Source organism: Erpetoichthys calabaricus, chromosome 6 (genome assembly GCF_900747795.2).
Source record: "Erpetoichthys calabaricus chromosome 6, fErpCal1.3, whole genome shotgun sequence".
Lineage (NCBI taxonomy): Eukaryota > Metazoa > Chordata > Cladistia > Polypteriformes > Polypteridae > Erpetoichthys > Erpetoichthys calabaricus.
Genome location: NC_041399.2, coordinates 133,393,644 through 133,414,723, shown reverse-complemented (window position 1 = coordinate 133,414,723; position 21,080 = coordinate 133,393,644). Strand labels below are relative to the sequence as shown.

General features: G+C 37.8%; 1 protein-coding gene across 1 annotated transcript in view; it reads right to left on the bottom strand.

Moving 5' to 3' along the window:
• Nucleotides 1-21,080, bottom strand: part of tpk1 (thiamin pyrophosphokinase 1) — a 626,168-nt gene that overhangs the window by 448,973 nt on the left and 156,115 nt on the right. The window lies entirely within an intron of this gene.

The window sequence follows — 21,080 nt, the reverse complement described above, 5'->3', positions numbered from 1 at the left end:
AGAAAAACTTCCTAATGTTTGTGCAAAATTTACCCTTAACAAGTTTCCATCTGTGTCCCCTTGTTCTTGATTAACTCATTTTATAAAAACAGTCTTAATCCACTGTACTAATTCCCTTCATAATTTTAAACACTTCATTTCACCTCTTAATCTTCTTTTGCTTATACTGAAAAGGCTCAGCTCCTTCAGTCTTTCTTCAAAATTCATCCCCTATAGCTCCAGAATGAGCCTAATCGCTCTTCTCTGTATGTTTTCTAGCGCTGCTATGTCCTTTTGGTAGCCTGGAAACCAAACCTGCACACAGTACTCTAAAAGAGTCTTAACCAGCTTATAAAGCTTGAGCATAACCTCCTTGAATTTGTAAAAATAAAAATATTGTCACCAATGAACCTACTAAGACACTATCGATCAACAATTATATAATATTACACAAAATGGCAGAGAACATTGAGAGAACACTCATATAATACACATTAACAGACCCCACTCAGCATCTTCTTATACCAATTCCTAAACACAAAGCAACTATCACTAAGAAAAAAACTCATTAACAAAAACATACTTTCACAATAAATAGATACACTTAAAACAGATATGCATACATTAATATAACAATCACTCATGTCTGAATAAAAAAGCAAAATAAACAATACACAACTAAATCACACCAACTCAGGAGACCCACCCAGAAACACATTTGGAAAGGCAGGTTAAGGACATTAGATGTAACTTGGGCCAATTAACAGAGTACAAAAATAATAACATATCAGGAAAACTGCAATGAAACCTTCATCAAATATTACACAGGATAAAAACACACAAAACATGAAAAGCACAAAGAACAAATAGACACATACACAGATACATTTAAACAAAAACTTGTAGTTAAATGGTACAAATTATGCAAAGTATGAAAAAACACAACTTATAATTCCAAAACAACAAAAAACTAAAGATATATACTGATACATCAATGGCAAACCAACACAGAAAAATCTCATACTGGTCTAATGCATAGCAGCTTGGATTAAGGAGGAGGGGTGACAAAACATGGATAACATTAATATGCTTCAAGTAAATCTCAAAGAAACAATAAAGAAAACATTCAACTGCAATGCACCAGGCTTGGATGGTGTCCACAATTTCTGGTATAAGAGGTTCAAAATATTGCACTTGGAGCTTGCAGACAAACTGATATACAGTACATTATGCACAACCTGCAAGAGACATTTCAGTTTTCAATAGACAGCAACACATACATGAAACACAGTCAAAACACACAAAATATCCTCAAAGCTACAGACCTAACACCTGCCAGCCTATGCTCTACAAAATACTTACTGCATGCTAACAAATAAACAAAATATACACACACATCACAGATAATGGTACTCTTACAGAACAACAAAAATACAAAATGTGTTGCAAGGAACAGCTCTTAAATGACTCTGTGATACTCCAGCAAGCATACAGAAATACAGAAACCTACACACAGTACCCATTGACTACAAAAAAAAGCATCTGAAAGTGTCCCACACACAGCTAGTAGAAGCATTACACTTATACAAGATGCACCCTCAACACATCAATAAATATAGACTCAATACAAATAAGACGAGGCATCTTCTAAGGAGACCCACTTAACCATCTTTGGTTCTGTCTTGCTCTCAACCCATTATCAATCAGATTAAGCAACACACAATATGGACAGAAAATAAACAAAAAAAACCAACACTAACAATACACCTATCACATTTATTCTATATGGATGACATAATAAAGATAGACAATTATAACAATTGCTATAAATAATCAAAACATATTCACAAGGCAGACACATGGAGTCTGGACTGGACAAATGTAACCCAATTACTGTAGAAAAGGGAATCCTTACAGAAGGTGGGTATACCCTCAAAACTGGCAACTGAATTGAGGCCATGGCAGATGGTAAACTATAAGAATACCATGGGTTCCAACAGGACAAACTTATACAACACAAACAAATGAAACATACTCTTAAATATGTTGTGAGGTTTATGAACTCTTTTAGGACCCACCCCAACTGGATGGCACGCCGAAGTGCACCTGCCACATCTGTGGAGGAGGTGGACTGCTTGTCTGTTGCCGAATCAACCTCAGGTTCGCAGCTCAGCAGCAGAGCGCTGCAGAAACAACTACGAGCTGATCGAGATCACGCTAAATGTTGAATAAAGACGGTTTCGCTAAATACTGAGACTCAGCCTCGTGTTTTGGGGTGCAAGGCAGTGACTCACACGTTACATGGTACCAGGAGTGGGATCTTGCACCAATGGAACCCCACGAGGCATATGATATCCCGATACCAGTAGAGAAAAATGAGGCTCCTGTGGGTACTCCGGTCTTCATGCTCCCCAGGGTTGTGCTGGTGAAGATGGCTCCCTTGGACGACCCAGAGTGTTTCCTGTTTTGCCTCAAGCGCATGGCAACATTGATGTGTTGGGACAGGGGAACCTGGCTGGCTATTGTAGCCCCATTTTTAACTGGGGAGGCCCTACAGGTCAAAGAAAAAGTGAGAAGTGGGGCAAAATTACTAAAGCAGTGGCTTATCATATTGCTGATTCCTCCAACCCCCCCAACTTCTCCCAGGTCTGAATATTTTCCAAAAAACCCCAGGTTTCTAAAAAGCACACAAAGCAATAGTTTCTCACATAATTCAATATAAAACATTTGTTGCTGCATGCAGTGTGCTGTCGCTGCATGTTAGAGATCTGACGGCGGCCGCTGCTGTAGCAGTGGCAGTGGAGCGTCAGCTGGGGATTGATCAGTTGATGCCAGTGCTTCACTTTCATTTTAGATCTTGATCTCCAGATCATTTGCACCAAATCACAGTCCAGCAAGTCAGACTGCAATTCAAAATAATAAAATATACACAAAATGTCATCAACTGGGTATTTTGCTTTGCACATTCACTTCACTGTCTTGACTGATGTCAATGCCATTTTGTTTACTCTTAGCTACTCACACACATGCAGGGATTCAACATCAAGTCAATGAGTCCAACAGTCCTCCAAGCAAAGAGGGTCTACCTATAACGTAATGTTGAGGTTTATCAACATTTGCAGCTTTTTTTCACCCTCTGCCCGCCCTAAAAGAGTTAAGTAAAAAGTTTTATAGAACCACTTACAGAACTAAATATGCCTATTGACCAAAATGTAACCTATTTTAAATGTTTACGATTATACAGCTACCACTTATGAAATTGAAACTTTGTTACATAAATTACTAGCCCTATTGGAGTGTATGCGTGAGTATGTTAGACTGAGGATTGTGACACTGAATGAGAGCCTCAGCTGAGAAAACTCAGGAAAGGGAAGGGGAGCGTGCGCTGTGTATAGTGCGTGGCCACACCCGTAACACATGATGCGCAACAAGTGATGCATCGGCACAACGGAACTCCGTGTGGAGCTACATAAAGGTTTTTACGGCGGCTGGAGTGCCAATTCTGCCACCAACCCCCAAGTTTCCCCTGCAAGTTGGAAGACCACTTGCAGGGCCAGATGCAGGCTAACGTCATACCCAGGACGAAACAATTGCGGTTAAGGGTCTTGCTCAAGTACCCAAAGAAGTGTTTCGGCAGTTGTGGGATTCGAACCAGAGACCACTAGCAAAATCCTTACCGCCAGAGCCACCACCCCGCTTAAGAAGAGAAAGGGATGCATTTTAAATTCAGAAGTGTTTGAGATTGAAAAGGTCCAAGAACATACATCTGTTTTGCTCATTTGATGGTGATTTTACCAAAATGGTTTAACTAAAACCATTTGTAGGTTACACATTACACAACAGTTCACAAATGTAGTGAAATCTTATACATCCCTACTAAACACAGATGGATGTTAATTTGTCTTTGAGTGATCTGCCTCTTCACATAAAATGAAAGTGATTTTAAAATTTTTACTTTGTGTGTTACAGGACATGGTATGGAGGATGCCTGCATCACCGTGGCCATTTCTCTGTGCAAGAAAGTTGTCATTTGTTTTGTTTTGTCAGTTGTTGCATTTTTTGTTATTTTCACAAAGTCCTACATATTTGTACAGGACTACACACAGAAGGTAGCACTTTGGAAAAGAAAGAACTCTCTAACTTCAGTAGAAACCCTCTTTTGAAAGAGCAAGTCGGCCTTTTGTTATTTTTGCTCTGTACCTTTTCTGTTTTTATTTTCTTAATTACACAGCTGCGAGTCTTTTGTTATGCAGGAAAAGAACATTATTTTATTTTATTCAAGGAGCAATATTATTTAATATATGCAGATAGTTCATTTTTGAGCCATTTCTCATGTACATCTATAACTGTATGTTAATAAAAGTGCCTGTGTGACATTTGAGACATGTGGCTTTGATTCAGAACTGTCATTTTGTTATTATTTTATAGAAAGAAAGAAGAGAAATACTGTATATCCACCATTCAGCTAAAAAATATCAAGATAGGATTTTTGGTCCACATCGCCCAGCCCTAATTCAGGGCTTAGTGGACTTGATCTAAAGCTGGATCCACGGAAACACTTTGAAGCTCATTGTGGAAAAGCTTGCTATTGATGCAGTCCTGTCAGGGATAGACAAAAGTCTTTGTGATGAAATGCTATGGAACGACGTCCACTCACTGCTGGATCTGACACACAGACTAGAGGGTGCACAAACCACCTGGAAACAACGGGGCTACCTAGGCTTGACCCAGATTTCAATCCAGCCAGCACAGACCTCCATGGTCACCAGCACCACGGGTGGAAGACGCCTTAGTGGGAACATCACAGTGCGGACTAAACATAGCTGCTTTCGCTGTGATCAACCAGGACATCTTGCTTGGGAGTGCCAATTCCCACATGCACAAACAGTGGCTATCGGTCTGGCACAGGTATACGGCTGGCATGTTTCCCCCAAGAGGTTAAAGGAGGACAATTTTAAGGTCTCTATTACATTGGCTGGACGGGAATTCACAACACTGTTGGACTCTGGTAGTGACCCCTTATAAGACCACAGACAAAGTGAACATCCGCTGCATCCATAGGGACATTAAAACATACAAGACTATATTACTCCTTATGAAATTTAAAGGGAAGAATTTTAAGGTTTGGAGTGCCATATCAGACACCTCACCCTGGCCACTCCTAATAGGAAAAAGGAATGCCCTCTTCCCATGGGTCTTGGCCATCTGCAGACAGCCTTCCCCCATAGTGGATAGATAGGGGCTCGCCGCAGACAATGTCAGTCAAGAAACCGGGTTTGAAATTGAACCGTAGTTGTCCAGCGAGGTGAGGGACGAATTCTCAAGTGAAGACCCGGGACAGCTATTTAAAAAACACACCAATATACATGCCGCACAATTAAAGCCCTCAATTCATACGCCATACCAACATATTCCTTCAGGCTTATACATTGATCAGAAACAGACCCACAACAGCATCAAATGAAAATATAAACACTGCTCACAAAACACAAACAACATTACTCCAGAACAACCATAGAATGACTCACACTTCCACATGCTGAGGGAGAAAGGGGCCTGATAGATATAATTCATTTACACAACACACAGATAATAATTTAAGTAAATTCTTCCACACAAAACAGCATGAATCAAGACTACCCAAACAATTGTTCAATGCATACACAAGCCACACACCGCTTAATCTATATACCACAGAGAACATCACAGAGGGCATAACAACCACATATGGTAATCTTAAAATACAAGAATGAAACCAGAAAACATTTATACTCAGACATACTCATAACCTTTATCAGCCATGTGTGGATTGTTGGCAAGACAGAAGAGTTTATGCTCAAGATAAACGTAAGAAGCTACAGAAAACATATTCTTAAAAAGAGTACTAACAATACAGACAGTACACAAGCAACAAAAAAAAATCCAACACCACAATTCAGGAGCTCTGCTGGACATCCAATTGGATTGCATGTTTTTCTTGCTGGGTTTATTTGAGTTGAGTCAAATAACCCTTCCCGCAACCCTAATCTTAACTAAAGTGACAACTCCCTCAACAGGGGTTTTCCCTGACGTTTACAGCTTGACTCTACTGAGATTCCTGCTTTTTCATGAATCATTAAATTAACATCATTGAGAGGGACCTGTTGTTATCCATTAACGAGCAGAGAGTTGTCTTCAAGTCAACACCACTCAGGAGTGCCAATAAAGAAATCAAAAACATGAAGAAGCTGCTTGTGCTGTATTTGCAATTGTGTTTAGAAATCTAAATTTGCCCAATTTACCGTAAGCTAGCTAACAGTATAATTGCCACTACACTAGAGCTAACAGTTTACTGGAGTAACAATAAAGCAGAATTATGTGTAATACTTTTGATCTAGAGCATTTAATAGATGCTACCTGGTGTTATAGTACATAGATAACACATGGCTGTGGATTATTTATTACTGTCACACAGACCACTAGGCGACTAACGTTGGCCAACATATTAAGTGCTCTGAGTGTTGTTGCATTGGGACACGTTTGTATATTTCATCAATACATAGGCTCTCCGGCTTACTACTTAGTTATTGAATGAATTGTGGGAAAGCACCATGCAAGAAACTTTGACAGACAAAAAGAGCAATTAGCTCAGATTAACTTCAATTGTTGGTTAATTTTTCTGGCAGCTAACATCACTGATATAATAAATGCTATATTGTTATCTGCTGTCATTGGAAAGACAAAATGAAGTTTAGATAAATTCATAAGTATAGGTGATACATTCACATGTTCATTTTTTAAATATATACATGTTCAGTTTGTTGAAATATTCTGCTTAGGACACCAGCTTGGCTTCGGGTAGCACTACATACACACTACAGTATATGGCTGCACAGACATAATCAGAAGACAGATATTATTCATCAATAACTGGTACTACAACACAAACTAGCAGAGATATACACAAACTAGCAGAGATATTATAAGTACACCCCCACCACAGTACTAGAAAAATTCAGACAAACTATATTGGGACTGGACTGTACTGAGAGAAAACTATCCACCGTAGCAGATCATACATAACACTGGTAGACAATCATATCAAAACTACATATAATATTGATGCTTATATGCAAAATACACACATAAATAAAATGCAGAAGTACACAGAACTGACAGAAGAAATGTGCCACTTCTGGAGAAAGAACAAGGTCATCATTGCGCCCACCGTATCCACAACTGATGTAATCCTACATTGACTACACAAAAGACACTAAACCCTACAGACATTACATATAAACCAATACACATATATAAAACTGCAAAAATAAGAACAGTTATGATCTTAAAAGAAAAACACTGAAAGGCAGGATGGGAAGTTCAAAAAGGAAAATTGGGAAATGGAGCACAAAGGGAAAGGGTGGAAATGGAGTCAAGCGAACTTCAAAGATAGCTGCCAAAACAAAAATATTTAAAGCTTCTCGGAGCATAATATGATCCAATACACTGATGTCAGAAGCTGTGTGGTGCCAACTTATAGTACCGTGTTGATCTGGTCATAATAAATATTTATGGTAACAAGACTAACATTCACGTTTAGCACTGTTTGCAGTGTCCACTTGAGTTGCAGACTTGTAGCAGGTAAAGATTAAGACGTGGGGCCGGTATAATCATGACTCTATGCGACACAGACGCTGCTGCTACGCAAGCAGTGTACTGACTATATTTGTGTATGTACTTTATGAAAATCTGGAGGATTCCACAAGGTGGCAATGTGAACTCTATTGTAAAGGTGCGCAAAAAAAGGGACGGTATATTAGACTTTTAAATATATGGCATCATTACATTGGAGAATATATGGTGCTTGTATTGCCTATGCCAGAAATGGAAAAAGAAAAGCACCATGAATACTTTTGTATGTCAGAATTGAAGTTTGATGATTTGTTTTACCACACTGAAACCATTCATCAAACACTGAAGCATGCACATTGATCCTGCTGGCACTGCAATATGTTTTGCTATCACACTGCCATATCTTACAACTGACAAATCCCCACTGTTTTTCTCTGACATTTTCCGCTTTGCAGGGACATATCTGTCTTGAATTTACTTTCATTTCATCTTGCACATTTCCACATCCACTTTCAAACAGCTGGCGATTTGATCAGTTGTTCTGACAAGAATGACTGTCACTATTGAGATGTTGATAGTAAACAACAATGATGACGTCACATACCAAACCGTGAACAAACACGCCACCCACATTTTTGTTGGTACTGCAACTTGTGCATGTCATGAGTTCATTTCTGACAATGTGCTCAGGTGACACATCAAAAAAAGCTGGGAACGTAAGGTAGCCATGATGCGTGCATATAAGCATTCTGCACATCAAGTATAAACCCGGCTTAAGCGCAGTTACAGTGTGCTTTTTCTGTAATCAGAGAACAAAGTTGCGTACCAACTTAAAACCTCGTAAGCAGGTTTAATGGACTTAAACCCACTTAGTACAGTGGGTTATTTTTCAAAATTAATTCTGCACACATCAGGCTGACTCTTGCAGTCATGAACAAGTACAAATGTGCCATTAGAATATATGGAAACCATATTTTATAGTTTTGGACTTAAAAAGAGCATGATAGTGAATCAAATAGATTTAGCTCAATGCCACAGAAAAAGTTAAGTGATGAATGCTGCATTGAAATAGAAAAATATGGATCAACATACACTTAACAGTTAATTTTTGGCAAAATGATGTAGAGTCTGTGTCCCTAAACAAGAAATCACTCAGCGGTCTATTTAAAAAGTGTGCATTGAAAGATGCTGCCAGCTGCTTTTATGCTGTCTTCATGGAAATTATCGTAAAGGTAACTTTGCAGATGTTCTCCAGATCTGATATAAGATCTCTCACAATATGTACTATACAGAGCTTGTGCTCTACTGTGAAGTTTGCCCTGCAATGAGACATCATTTAAGAAAATTGTTCTGCCACTGACTTTGTATTTTACTGCTGGATTATTTCAGCTATTATGAACAGCTGTATTATCTACATGATTCTGTATTATCTACATAATTGGAACATAAGCTACAGCAAAACCAGATTATGAAACACCCAATATAGGCCTCAGGGTGTCATACATACAGTATATATGAACATCACATATAGAAATAAAACGAGCCTCTGGGAGGAGGTTGGGGTCTTCTGCAGAGATTTAACCCAGTTCTCACTCATACAACTAGAACAAGGGACAGCAATATAATGTACAAGTAGCCATATAAATGAGTGGTGTGAAAGAGCCATGTTACGGCTGAAACAGAACAATGCTGGCAACACATTTTTCTTGTATATGCAAGGCCTTAAAGTTGGGACAAATCTAGAAACAAAACAAAAGATATGGAAAATTAAGTTTCCAGTGCGAGACATTTGAATTAATTCCAATGGGAAGGTATGTAAAACAGTACCACCCAAAGGGTGTAATAAACGTGGTCAGCAGGCTACTTTCTGGATGCAATTGGAATCTGCCAGAATCATGAAGCTACATGCAAAGATGTAAAAATATATATAAAAAAACATTTTTAAGTGACACAATTTTGTTGAAAAATGCACCAAAAAGTAAAAAAAATTTTTTTTTTCTTATACTAGATTTTTGTTGTTCATATGTGACTAAAAATAAAATCATGGGGTGCCTATAAAAGAATTAATTTAATTCAATTAAATACATAGATTTGTTAAAGTGAAATTGCTAACCATTCAAATGAACTGCATGGAACCGTGGGTTGCTTCCGCCTTTATAGGGCTGAGGGTAGTACCTTGCAGGGTAGATACATTAAGATACATAAAAAAATAGAAACTAAATAGTGAAAGATATTAACATAAACAAAAGACTCTAAAACAAACAAAAAACATTAAACAAGAATTCAAACCCCAGTCAGGAGAGGCTGAAAATCACTGGCTATGTCACATTTATCAACTGAGTGACAAACTTCCAGTACAGTCGTGCATGCCACTTTTTGTGACAGCCAATAACGTGATGCTTGATGAAATCAGCACAGTATGAACGGTTAACAAGTTTATTTTTCCATTTTGTTATGGTATGTAAAGCATAAGACAAGACTCTACTTCTCTTTGTCTCCTTTTCCGCTACACTCACAGTCACAGTGCCTAGCATGCACTTCAAATTTAAAGCTTTTGCCAACTACATCTTCTTTGGGCTTTACTGATCCTTTCTCCTTTCAATCTGCTTCTGCAGGTGGCATTCATTTGCATTAACCGGCATGCCCCATTTCTCTGTGCAATCACTTGAGGACATAGTATGTTAGAATGTACCACTCACTACAACGTAATTAATGATTAATATAGACAAAAAACACGGTCAGATAATTTTCTTTTTTTCACGGTGACAGATTTCAATCAAAACAGTCAAAGCATTTTTGAGTTTTTAGGGTATTTGGATAGATATAGATGTATTGAAATGCCCTTTGTTGGTGGATATCTACTGCCCTGGATATACCACCCTGCCAATTTTCAGCATTTTAACAAAATGGGAAACAGTTTTTTTTGTAAATGAGTGACTGAGTGAGTGAGCTAATTCTGCATTATATATACAGTTATAAGCCAACTTACTGCTACATTTGGGAATGGCCATTTGGTCATATGTCAAATCAGCTGTATGTTGGTCAGAAATTGTATAGGTCACTGCATTTGAGGGTCTGTGGTCTGGTGTGGGTTACCAGTACACATAATTTAACTGCTGTTAAGTCGGTGCAGCCTGAATGCATAAGAATTTGCCACTAGGGGCAGCACTGATCAAAACAAACCTTAAATGGTCATCAGAAAACATATGAGACCCTGTGAAGTAGTAATAGCAATAAAATGTATTACTATTTACAAGGTGCTTCTATCTCTTCTTCTTCTTTCTTCTTGATGGAAGAAAAAAATTGTGAACTGTCTGCACAGTTCAAAAACAAAAAAAAAAAATGCTGCATAGCATGGCTAATCAGTGTTTCGAAGACTGGAACCCAGTGAGCGCAATTTTTTTTTTCTCCTTATTGCCAAGTTTTTGGGCATTTGTTGGTTGAAGCATCAGTACAAGAAGGAAGACAGCCGAAATCCACCACTAATTCTCTCACTACTTCTATGCAGAGTGTATCATTGTGTGGCTGGCAGCATCTCCACAAGTACATGATAAACAAAAAGTGGCCTTTGCAGCCTGTAGCAGCTGATTTTGGCAGTTTCTGGAATATTATTACCCTGTTGTTTTCCTGTAGCCCTTGTTCATAAGCATAAATGACCTCAACTACCGTAAATTGGTGCCAGTACATGGATTTCACTAGACACTGAAACAAGTGTAATCACAGCAAAACACTTTGCATATATTTTCAGTTGTGAGAAAGTAAAAATGTATTTTAATTTACTTGAATTTACAATTCAAGGCAACAAAGCAGCTAACATTGATATAAGACAACTGAAATAAATGTTTAAAGAAAAAGTAAACACTGAAAAGAATAAATAGTACTAATATGACCAAAACAGTATACCACATTGAAACCCTGAGAAATTACATTATTTTAAGGATATACAGTATATGTATACAGTAATCCCTCGCTATATCGCGCTTCGCCTTTCGCGGCTTCACTCCATCACGGATTTTATATGTAAGCATATTTAAATATATATCGCGGATTTTTCGCTGCTTCGCGGGTTTCTGAGGACAATGGGTCTTTTAATTTCTGGTACATGCTTCCTCAGTTGGTTTGCCCAGTTGATTTCATACAAGGGACGCTATTGGCAGATGGCTGAGAAGCCACCCAACTTACTTTTCTTTCTCTCTCTCTTGCGCTGACTATCTGTGATCCTGACGTAGGGGGTGTGAGCAGGGGGGCTGTTCGCACACCTAGACGATACGGACGCTCGTCTAAAAATGCTGAAAGATTATCTTCACGTTGCTACCTTCTGTGTGCAGCTTTAAAGTATGCTGCAAGGTGCTTCGCATACTTAAAAGTTCAAAGGGCACGTATTGATTTTTTTTATCTCTCTCTAACTCTCTCTCTCTCTCTCTCTCTCTCTGCTCCTGACGGAGGGGGTGTGAGCTGCCGCCTTCAACAGCTTTGTGCCGCGGTGCTTCGCATACTTACAAGCCAAACAACCCTATTGATTTGTTTGCTCCTTTGAAGAGGAAGATATGTTTGCATTCTTTTAATTGTGAGACTGAACTGTCATCTCTGTCTTGTCATGGAGCACAGTTTAAACTTTTGAAAAAGAGACAAATGTTTGTTTGCAGTGTTTGAATAACGTTCCTGTCTCTCTACAACCTCCTGTGTTTCTGCGCAAATCTGTGACCCAAGCATGACAATATAAAAATAACCATATAAACATATGGTTTCTACTTCGCGGATTTTCTTATTTCGCGGGTGGCTCTGGAACGCAACCCCCGCGATGCAGGAGGGATTACTGTACTCATGTTTACCAAGTCATTTGCTCCTCATGGAAAAATGCACTTCTCGCAAAAGTTTACAGTTTAGTCTCCTGACAAGAAATCTGAGAAATAAATGTACACATATAATTAAGCAACATGATTGTATGATTTAATTCTGAGTTGATATCCTAACTTTTTGTACAATATTTGGTCATATTAACATTTGGTCACAGTTTCTATCAGCAATACACTATATTTTACTTAAACAGAACATCTGGTCATCCTGAAGATAGCAGAAACTTTTCTTACTGAGATATTAAAATATACCAATGTATTGACAGACTCGAATAACAGGAAAAGATCATTTTAACTGATGCAAGGTTACTTAGAAAATGCAATGAGAATTTAAATTGTGCACTTATAAACAAATCTTGTTCCCTGGCTGTATTTTACAAAATATTTGTTACTCTAAATATTCTTACTGTATTGGATGCTGGTGTGTGATTTGAATGTTCTAGTTTTGTTAAAGTGCGTTCATGACGTATCATTGAGACAAGCAGGTACTATCAGAATCTAGTACTACATTGGTATTTTACTATAATTAATTATTTTTGGACTTTGTGTGTTCTGCATTGTATTAGGATGGCACTGTGGTGTGCTACATATAACTGTCAGTGTTTAGAAACATGCACATAAGAGTCAAGAAATTAACCTACTGGTGTCTACATTGGAACAGTTTATAGAAATGCTTATCGTTTCCACTTGGCCATTTTTAAATTTAACATTAGCTTGCACTACTACCTTAGAATTCCAGTCTATTTTTAGTTTCTCTTATTTTGAGCTTGCTTTTTCTGGAATTACTGTACAAAATGTACAGTAACAGCAACAAAATTTAAATAGAGTATGTGGACCTAAACATCTAAAATTTTTTATATTAATTATTTTAAAATGTCATAAAGCATGGGTGTCAAACTCCAGGCCTGGAGGGCCGCAGTGGCTGCATGTTTTCATTCTAACCCTTTTCCTAATCAGTGACCAGTTTTCACTGCAAATTAATTTCTTTTTCTCTTCATTTCAATAGCCCTGTTTTTAAGGATTCAGTCCTCTGAATTGATTCGTTTCTTCATTAAATGACAGCTAAATGTGGTGTTATGGGTCCACAGCTCATCCAGCAAAGGCCGTTTTATTTTAAATAAATAATCGCCGCGCTCGCGGCTTAGCGAGGGGGCATGGTGGCTGTAGCAAGCCGCAGGGCAATCTGCGGTGTGGGTGGTTTTCACCTAAGTGCACAGGTGGGAAACTGCCCACATTCATTATTGTTCCTGTGGCTAATGGGCTGCAGCTGCCATGTCCTCCCCGCATATATAGCGAAGCGCGAGCCGGTTAAGGGGGGAGAAGAACAGGAAAGAAAGAGAAGTAAAAGAAAGAGACTGAAAGAAACGGTGGTTGTAGGAAGGAAGAATGGAAGGGAGAGAGAGCGAGTGCGCCGGTGCGAGTGAGTGAGTGAACAAGCTCACAGCAGTTGAACAGACAACCTGGGTGTGAGGCCGACACCCCAGGCATAGTTGTTGTCGCTCCCGCAGAGCTTTATGAAGGACGGGAGTGACGAGAAAGTGGATGATTCTCCACGGAAGACTGCGGGACTTGGGAACGTGATATCCACCACGTGAGAGCCTTGGCCATTGGTGGATTTCCCAGGTCACTGTCAGGGTAAGCCGACCGGAGCCGAGGATCGGAAAGGCTACTGACAGTTGCAGTAGGAGCAGGTAGAAGGCCAGCTGCAGAGAGAGCATCTCGCCTGTAGAGCAGCCTAAACGGGAGTAGCAGGGGGACCGCCAGAGTAACTAAGAAGCACCGGGATTGTCATTTGTTTTTAAAGACTGCTTCCTGTAGATGTTTGAACCTCATTTTGAACCTCGTTTTAAAGGATTGCTGTTTTTGGGTCTTTTAACCTCCACGTTTCTTTAATGGATTGAAGTTTGAAAACTGCACTATTGCACTTTGTGATTTTATTTTAATAAAAGCACTTTGCACTTTTTAACCATCCTCTTGCTCAATTGTTTATTGCCTCACTGTCTAGCTCATCGGTGACATTACCAACGGTGTTGGGTTCAAGGGCTCCCTAACAGCCGATGGGAGCATGGAGCTGAACCCGCATTGTCACACTAAACAGAAATGAGATGTGAAACGAGCCAACAGATGACCAGCTAAATTGGGGCTTCAAACTCCAAACAATTTCACTCCAATCACTTTCTTAATGAGAAGCTGATTCTTGCTGTTAATTAAACCAGTTATTTAATTCCACAGCTTGTTGCTGCTCTCATTTTGCCACAGCAGACATTTCTAAAACTGTTGATTTTCAGTATTTTCTTAGAATACCGTCAAAATGTTTTAGTGGCCTGAGAGATCAACCTTACTGAGATCTTCACCTTTCTTTATTTTCTGATATTGTGTGATGGGCACAGGTGAGATGGTCATGTGGCGGCTTGTTTCATGTTTCCTTATTATTTAGCTGCTAATTAAGGAAATAGAAACAACAAAGGGGCCTTTGTCAAGTTAATTAAAATTAAGGCAAAATTAGTTAATTAGCAGCAAAAACTGGTCACTAATGAAGAAGATGGTTAGAATTAAAACCTGCAACCACTGCGGCCCTCCAGGACCGGAGTTGACACACCTGTCATAAAGTAATATACTGTGCTTTTAATGCTATAATATTATGCTATACAATCTTTTACATGCCATGCTTAGAGAAAAAGAAGAGGGCACAAATCAAATTACATAAATTCCAAAGGACCTTACTCCGGAATAGGCAAATATATAAAAGAGTGAAAAATATAACGCTAGTGTCTTCACCTATAACAATACAAACCAATATCTTTTTCCTTTGTGATGTTTTCATAAACTTAACCAGCAATACATATAACCCATTTAAAAATAACTCAACTCTGTTGACAGGAGAATGTATGATATCACTGATGTCTGATTCACGCTTCTATCTGTTAACTGGAAAAAAAACACACAGATGGAGCTTGAATCTATTTCAAAACTATTTTGAGTATTTAACAACACAAAAAAACTGTTAATTCAAATTTTACTTGATAATAAAAATTAAATGCACTTTCAGTGCAACCATTAAAATGTTAAAAATGTATTATATTGTAATGATTAATCATTAAAAAAGAAATATAGTTATGATGTCATTAGAATAAGAAATGTAGCTTTTACTGCTTTTTCAATAGAACTTCCATGAATATCATCATCAGTACATATACAGTAGATATGCCTAACACTAGAATCCCTGAAGCCTATCGCAAACTTTATTATTTTTTTTTTTATTCGGTTTTATTCTCTCAGTCACGAACTGACATTGCTGTTTTCAAATAAAGACATGCTATAACAGAAGTGAACTCGGATGAGGGTTCTACATCGAAGAAAGAGAGCAGAAGCCCTCCACGCAAGAAACATCCACTCACACATAAGAATGCAGCTGCACCAGGCGTAAAGGCGAAAGATGGCACAGTTTGGATGCAGCAAGAGGTCGGGCGTCATCCTGCCAGTGAATCTGACATACATATGTCCTTCAACGAAACAGCAAGGCATGCTGAGCTTGCCAAGGTATCTTGCAAAGTTTCTGTTTGTGATTGTTTGTATTCTTTATATGAAAAACATTTATATGTTGCTTATATAAAAGCCACATCAAATGCTTTTTACCTATATTTATTTACTTATCTTCCTACAGCATAAAGTCACAAGCATGGTATAACATTCAGGTGCATTAGGCAACTAAGTTAACTGATATGAAAGTTGGAGCATTTCACATTTTTTATTTTCTTCATCCCAGATTCAATTATCTCATTATTGTTTATTAAACATTTTGTAAGATAGATAGATAGATAGATAGATAGATAGATAGATAGATAGATAGATAGATAGATAGATAGATAGATAGATAGATAGATAGATAGATAGATAGATAGATAGATAGATAGATAGATAGATAGATAGATAGATAGATAGATAGGATACTTTATTAATCCCAAGGGGAAATTCACTTACTCCACCAGCACCTTACTGATACAAAAAAAAAAATATTAAATTAAAGATTGATAACAATGCAGGTAAAAACAGACAATAACTTTGTATAATGTTAAATGTTAACGTTTACCCCCCCGGGTGGAATTGAAGAGTCGCATAGTTTGGGGGAGGAACGATCTTCTCAGTCTGTCAGTGGAGCAGGACAGTGACAGCAGTCTGTCGCTGAAGCTGCTCCTCTGTCTAGAGATGACACTGTTTAGTGGATGCAGTGGATGAGTCACATTCATAAATAATAGTGATAATATATTGTAATTACTTGTGTTAGTAGACAACATTAAAGCTGTGCTTTTTAACAGCACTTTACAATGGAGTTAAAAATGTAGCTTAAATAGACTTGTGGTTCAACAGCTTTCATGCACAGCAGATTCCAATTCAAATGCATTGATTGATATGTGTTAGTGGTGTAGGGTCTGTTACTAACTGTTGTTCTATTTTGTTAAACATAACATTTTTGAAAATATACTTAATAGAGTAGTACCTAATAATTAAAAATTGAAAAATAATTATTAATATAAAATGACCAATAATAGTGAAAGGAGAAAAGCAACAGAAATTAGTTTCCCATCTAGCCACTTAATATCAGTTGAAACAGAGTAATTTGATACAAATATATAAATAAGTAAGAATTTGGAAAGGAAAGGATTTATAGTACAGTAATCCCTCCTCCATCGCGGGGGTTGCGTTCCAGAGCCACCCGCGAAATAAGAAAATCCGCGAAGTAGAAACCATATGTTTATATGGTATTTTTATATTGTCATGCTTGGGTCACAGATTTGCGCAGAAACACAGGAGGTTGTAGAGGAGGTTGTGCAACGGCTCCATAAGCTTAATGACCTTAGTCTTGGAAAGTCTTTCTCCCGTGGGACGACTGGGATTTTTTCCTGAATAAGGAGTGGCATTGCACATGCACTTTGTTATAATACCACTATTAACAAAATTAATTAATTTATATAATATTGTAATGACCAGCATAATAAGCAAATACAACTCAGAGGTTGTGGTGTTTTCTGAATTTTACTTGGTGTCTTCGTTCTGTAACAAACAGTGCCCTGTCTTATACTCCGTTATCTGGGTTATACAGCACATCTCCAAAACAATAAAAGAAAGCTTTCCCCTCAAATAATTATCTCCTGCCACTCACGTTCTGTCTTTTTCTATATCAAAAACATTCCTGCTTATTGTCTTCCGACTCCCTACTCAAAACTTCCTTCCGCATAATGGACACAGATAGATAACGGATAATCAAGGTGCTACTGAGGTATGGTCATTGAGGTATGGCTGTACTATGGGTGATAACGCTGCCTGAGAAACAGTAAAGAATACTGATAGATTTAAGAATTATGCTAGAGTCTAGGATACCCACTAAGAAGCTACTACCAAGTATGTTTAGACTGTTGAGCAATAAATTGTGGGCACCTTCATATAAAAAACAAAGAAGCAGATATACTGTAAGAATAAGACTTGAAGTTCTGACAGGAAATGGAGGGTTTACTTGCCTCTAAAGTAAAAATATACATCTGACACATATTTGTTGTTTTATTTTGAACATCTGGTTGTATATTATTTATTATTGTCACAAAGATCTCAGAACCTATACATTTTGTTAAAAGCTACTAACATTAGCTGACATATTAAGTGTTCTAAGTGTTGTTACACTGAGGACATATTTGTAAATTTGACCAACACACAGGTCCTCTTATTTACTAGTCAGTTATTGGCTGAATTGTGGAGAAGGGTCCGGCTGCAGGTCGCAGACTTGGCCTTCCACGCCCCCGGCCTTCCACGCCTCCTGCCTTCCACAGTCCGCCCCACAACCGCCTATAGTCCGTAGAAAGAGAAGAAGAGCTGCTGTACAGTTTTTCCAATTCGAAAAAGAAAAGGAGCTGAAAACGTTTTCCGACACGGAACAATGGCACAACAAAACCAGGTATGGACTCCCAGAATAAAAAGTTCAGTATATTTAAAGAAACTTTAGTTCCATTAAACAAAACTAATGAGATGTACGATTATATACTGTATAGCGAATCCAAGTGTTCTCTGTTTATCGTCATTACTGACATATCCTATTTTTAAGCATATCATTTTAATTATTTTTTACCTCTTGTATTATTTCTTTTTAATATTTACCGTATTATTTCATCTATATTAACTTTTGCACTTATTTATGAGATGTTATGTAGAGAATCTGCAATGTTAATGTACAATATGAAAGGTATTTATGTTTATCGTCGTCATTAACATATGTTAAATATCTTATCTTAACTTAGTTAAGATAGCCATTTATAAAAGCACGTTAGCACTTTCTGCCAAATTAGTATTACATATTAATTTTGTCTTGATTTCCACAGTCACATTTCTCCATAAAGGCAGAGAATATAAAAACAACTTTGATAACATTGATTAAATATCCAAATGAATCCAAGTGCCCTCTTTGTAAAAAGCACAGAGACTACAGCATCCTGCTACATCACCTTCAGAGTCATGAAGGCCACATTGTCAAGTATGCAGGTAGTGTATGTATGCTAAGAGTGTGTGCTTGCAAACAATACTGACGTTTAGATTTCTGAACTGGAACTTTTTTTAAATACAGGTTAAAAAGCTGAGCATTTTCCGTTGTTTGGCAGGTTTTACTATTTGCAGATGTAACACAGGGTGTGTCCCAAGTGGCCAATTCCATTGTTGTTTTTGTTTAAAAGTCATTGTCAACAGTTTATTGTATGTCAGTATTTAATATTTTTCTTTGATTAAAATTTTTTACCCCTTGTATTAGGGCCTCCCTAGTGTGTGCTTGGTGTGTTCGTGTGTGCTTGGTGTGTGTGCGCCCTGTGGTGGGCTGGCACCCTGCCCGGGTTTTGTTTCCTGCCTTGCGCCCTGTGTTAGCTGGAATTGGCTCCAGCAGACCCCCGTGACCCTGTAGTTAGGATATAGCGGGATGGATGAAGGATGGATGGATGGATTAGGGCCTTCCAAGTCAAATGAATAGCCATGGCTGTGGAATTTCCATGTTGATGGTATGACCATTTCATATTGTAACTATCATTTTTTGTATGTCTGTATTTAATGTTGTGTTCAGGTTTCCAAAGGTCTACTTTGTGGTGTCTCTGTATTTCATCCTAGAGGTCCCCTTCAATTTTAATGAGTTGTGTCTCAACTTTAGTCCTCTCTTCTTTCATTGTAGTATTTGTAGAGGGAGGATTATATCTGGTTGCTGGTTCCCATTTTTGTCACCTTCTACAATTTGTGTTGGATATTTGTGTTATGTTTAACTTATTTTATTATATTTGTTTTTTTTTTTAATTTCAACATACTGTCCATAGTGGTTTTGAAGTTCCAGAAACACCTACCTTTCAAAATCCAGATCATTTAAATGTATGTTTAATGGTTTGCATAAATATATGTTTGTAACATTAAACTCCTTTTAACAACGTGACTCTGCTCAGTCCTCTTTAGAATGACATGCTGGCTTTGTGGAAGAGCTGGTGTAGAATGTTACTTGAGAACTCCAGCACCAAGGGGTAAATGAAATTTAAATTTCCTTTAATAACTCTAATTTAGTTCTGCGGCAATATGGCAAATATACTTAGCCATATTGTAAATCAAAGACAAATAGTCCAAATGTTTACCATTATAAACTGCTTCTTTTTCAAATCACTGAAGTAACTGCTCACATCGGACTGGGCGAGCAAACGCCTTTCTAAATGAAGGCCAAGAACCAAACAAAAAATTAGAAGGTACAGAAACAATGGACAGCCAGGATAGAGTCATTTTTTGTGCTTATTCTTTTGGTTCTTTTTTAACATTTCCTTAGGTAAATATTATTTTCTATGTTTTTAGGCTTACACTTTATTGAGCCATTAATGAGAAGACAGAGTAAAGACTTGGCACTACATCTGAAATGAACAAATGTCTTGCTATTCTGATCCATAGCACTGCATTCTGCAGATTTCAGATTTTTTCTTTTAGAAGAAACGTCAGCGTCCCTTCTCCAACATCCAGCACAGGGCACTGATGAGCAGGTACAGACACATCATTTTATAAACTTCCATAAGAAAGATAAATTACATTTTGTTGATGCTGGCTTACAATGCCTGTGGTGTAGTGAATAAAATGTATAAAAAGACTTAATGCTTGTCTCAGATGCTGACTGTTAGTCGTTAAGCAGTAGGAGTCAAAGCCGAAAAGACTAAAAGCCTGTTTATATCTTCTGACAAACTGCAGTACTAGTACAACTCTTAAAGTCCTTAAAACATTTGAAATGCATTGTGTGCTGTATTAATAATAGTGTATTGTAAGAAACATTGAAGACTTGTAGAATCTGTGATCGAAAGCAGTAATGTTAATAATGTATACTAAATTAAATTTACTGTACATTATTTTTTTTACTTTCCTTACATTCCTTGTAAATGTGGAGGAAAAGGCTATGAGCTTTATGATGACCATTTAAAGAACTTTCTTTCTTTCTTTTTTAATATAATGTATTACAGCAGCATGGAATCCTTCAGCATTTCACCGAGGCACAGAAGTGGTGTGCTGAGAACATTTCTGTGTTCAGAGGGCGAATCTCACTCCCTGCATTACTGTCAATGGACAAAGACGACACTGAGGAGGCCCTTC